General features: G+C 46.6%; 1 long non-coding RNA gene across 1 annotated transcript; it reads left to right on the forward strand.

Annotated features, from left to right (window-relative positions):
• Nucleotides 1–1,119: 1,119 nt before the first annotated feature.
• Nucleotides 1,120–3,278, forward strand: LOC309508709. Its single transcript, XR_014209683.1, has 3 exons — nucleotides 1,120–1,462; nucleotides 2,414–3,055; nucleotides 3,161–3,278. It is a non-coding gene; the product is annotated as an uncharacterized lncRNA (long non-coding RNA).
• Nucleotides 3,279–3,911: the final 633 nt, after the last annotated feature.

A 3,911-nucleotide genomic window follows, 5' to 3' on the forward strand; every position in this document is an offset into this window, starting at 1 on the left:
TAGTTAGTTAGTTAGTTAGTTAGTTAGTTAGTTAATGAATTAATTAAACAATATGGACTGTAAAAAAATATGGACGTAGTGTCTGTGACGTCACTCATAGTGTTTCTGAAGAGCATGTTTGAAGCCCAAAGTGGGCGGAGCTGGCCGTCGCCATCTTGGCCGCGCGTCACTCCCGGATAAACGAAAATGTGCAGCAAGGCTGAGGTGACGTGACACTAACAGACAGCAGACAAACGGCTAGTAGTGACATCAGCGGCAATCCACCTGTCACTCAAGTGGCCACACCCTTAATTATGCAGAACTTTAAGGCTTAATATAATTTAAACGAATGAGTTATAAAAACAAAACACCCCCCTCACAGTCGTCATGAAGGGCAACATCAGCTATATAGACCAAAACCACTTTTTGCACCAGGCTGTAAACATGTTTTTTCAGCTGTAAAGTTGGCCATTTTAACATTTTAACAATATGGGACTGACTCTCTTTTGCAGAGTGTCTCTAGTGGCCAGTTGATGAACTGCAGTTTAAGTCTCTTCAGTGTTGGATTCAGGAGAGAGACAGAGAGTTGCCGCTTGGTCAAGACGTCCACTAAAGATGATGCATACCAGTGTTAAACTTCATGGATCACACGGTTGTATTCACAGTGTTTTTTCAGTTGTAGCGTCCCCTATTGGCAGCATTTTACAAAACTGTGCATCCTGGTGTCTATATGTGTCAAGTTTTGTTAAGATTGGACATTGCGTTCAGCAGATATAGATCAACTCCTGTAAATGGCCATTGCCTGGCTTATTACAGTTTTTTTTTTTATTCGCTTTGGTACTATTATCGCAAGTATGTGGTAAAACCTCACAACTGTTAGTACAAAACTCAAAGCAGATCATCAAAAAGTCTGTTTTTTCAAACATGTAATCACATGTTCAATTGACTAAGTACACCGCACAAAATTACACATTCACTTTTTCACCACACCTAATCAGTCTGTCATCAAAGAAATACCTTTCATATGAAGTAATTGTCGTTCACAATGCAATGCTCACAATACTTTTGATATGCTTCTCATTTGATTTGTGTAAATACATTTGACCAACACTTAATCCAACTGATCTTAATTGTTAATCACAGAACCGTTTGGTAAACCTATAGATTTTCATTTCAGCAATATACAGTATATGGATTTTGAGAACTACATACAGTAAATAAAATGTGTGTTTGTGCGAACATATAAATTACGTGTAACCACACATGATGAATACTCGTTATTGCTAATTGATTTCACATAGTGGTAACCACAATTGGTCACCATATATAAAAGTGGGGGTGTAAACACTGGCAATTTCTTTCAACATGGAGCAGGATAGACAGCAAGGAAGAGGAAGAGCTCGTGGACAAGGGATCCGTCAGAGAAGTGGGCATGGGCACCAACAGAGAGGTCAGAGAGGTGGGCATGGGCACCAACAGAGAGGTGGGCACCAACAGAGAGGTGGGCACCAACAGAGAGGTGGGCATGGGCACCAACAGAGATCTGGGCACCAACAGAGAGGTCAGAGAGGTGGGTACCAACAGAGAGGTGGGAACCAACAGAGAGGTCAGAGAGGTGGGAACCAACAGAGAGGTGGGCACCAACAGAGAGGTCAGAGAGGTGGGCACCAACAGAGAGGTGGGCACCAACAGAGAGGTCAGAGAGGTGGGCACCAACAGAGAGGTGGGAACCAACAGAGAGGTGGGAACAAACAGAGAGGTCAGAGAGGTGGGCACCAACAGAGAGGTCAGAGAGGTGGGCACCAACAGAGAGGTCAGAGAGGTGGGTACCAACAGAGAGGTGGGCACCAACAGAGAGGTGGGCACCAACAGAGAGGTCAGAGAGGTGGGCACCAACAGAGAGGTGGGAACCAACAGAGAGGTCAGAGAGGTGGGCACCAACAGAGAGGTCAGAGAGGTGGGTACCAACAGAGAGGTGGGAACCAACAGAGAGGTCAGAGAGGTGGGCACCAACAGAGAGGTGGGTACCAACAGAGAGGTGGGCACCAACAGAGAGGTCAGAGAGGTGGGCACCAACAGAGAGGTGGGAACCAACAGAGAGGTCAGAGAGGTGGGCACCAACAGAGAGGTCAGAGAGGTGGGTACCAACAGAGAGGTGGGCACCAACAGAGAGGTCAGAGAGGTGGGCACCAACAGAGAGGTGGGAACCAACAGAGAGGTCAGAGAGGTGGGCACCAACAGAGAGGTGGGCACCAACAGAGAGGTCAGAGAGGTGGGTACCAACAGAGAGGTGGGAACCAACAGAGAGGTCAGAGAGGTGGGAACCAACAGAGAGGTCAGAGAGGTGGGAACCAACAGAGAGGTCAGAGAGGTGGGCACCAACAGAGAGGTGGGCACCAACAGAGAGGTCAGAGAGGTGGGCACCAACAGAGAGGTCAGAGAGGTGGGCATGGGCACCAACAGAGAGGTGGCCATGGGGCCCGTCAAAGGGTTGGTCATCAGAGAGAGGGAGGCAGAACTGTTGTCTCTAATGAAGTCCGGGCCATCATTGTTGATCATGTGGTGAACCGAGGCCTTACTATGGCAGAGGCTGCCAGATTAGTTGATCCAAATCTAAAAAGATCAACTGTCAATTATATCATCCGAACTTTTCGCCAAGAAAACCGGTAAGTGTGGAGGATGTAAACTATTACATTTACAGTAAATTGTAATGCATGTAAATTCATCAGACATGTTACAGTATACTGTACATACAGTATGATCTATTGACAGTATACTCTGTTCTATGCTTAGAATTGACAGAAAACCCCACAGTGGTGGCCGTGGCCGTGTGCTGACCGACCAGCAAGAGTGGGCAGTGGTGGAAATGGTGAGGGCCAGGAATGATATACGGCTGTCAGAAATAAAGCAGGCAATTGAGGAGAACAATGACACTTTTGCCAATGTGGCATCCATCAGCCTACCAACAGTAGGCCGTCTTTTAAAGAGGCACCAGGTATCAATGAAACACATTTACCTGGTGCCTTTTGAGAGAAACAATGACCGGGTGAAACAACTAAGGGCTGAGTATGTTCAGGTACTGCACTATATTACTGTTACTATTCGATGCATCACTTACAGTATGTCCTATGTATATTGGAACAACACTGTAAAAAGAACTAACCAAAATATATATTTGTAGAGGGTTTTGGTGCTTGACGCTGATGTGAACCATCACAAGTATATTTTTGTTGATGAAGCGGGCTTTAACCTGGCCAAAACTCGTCGCCGTGGACGGAACATCATCGGCCAACGGACCACTGTCCAAGTGCCTGGACAACGTAGAGGAAACATCTCCATGTGCGCAGCTATCTCTGAAGATGGTGTCGTAGGACGTAGGCCATTACTTGGCTCCTATAATGCTGCACATCTTATTGAGTTTCTCAATGAAATTGAGCCGGCCTGTCAAGGTGAAGGGGTCACCTATGTAATTGTGTGGGACAATGTCAGGTTCCACCACGCAGAGGTAGTTCAAGGCCCATCCCCAAGGTTCAAGGTTTCAGGCCCATCCCCGATTCATGACCCTCTACCTGCCTCCATACTCTCCTTTCCTCAACCCTATTGAGGAATTTTTTTCAGCATGGAGGTGGAAGGTCTATGATCGTCAACTCCCTTGAGCGTGCCACCCTCCTTCAGGCCATGGATGATGCATGTGATGACATCAGTGTAGACCAATGTCAAGCATGGATTCGTCATGCCAAAAGGTTTTTTCCAAGGTGCATGAACAATGATAACATTCATTGTGATGTGGACGAGAATCTATGGCCAAATGCTCAAGACAGGCTTGATTGATCCAAATGAATGTAATGTGTGCACTAGGGGTGTGACGAGACGCTTACTCCACGAGACGAGACGAGACACGAGATTGGGTTCACGAGAACGAGACAAGACGA

This window comes from Leuciscus leuciscus, assembly GCF_965113295.1.
Source record: "Leuciscus leuciscus genome assembly, chromosome: 10".
NCBI lineage: Eukaryota > Metazoa > Chordata > Actinopteri > Cypriniformes > Leuciscidae > Leuciscus > Leuciscus leuciscus.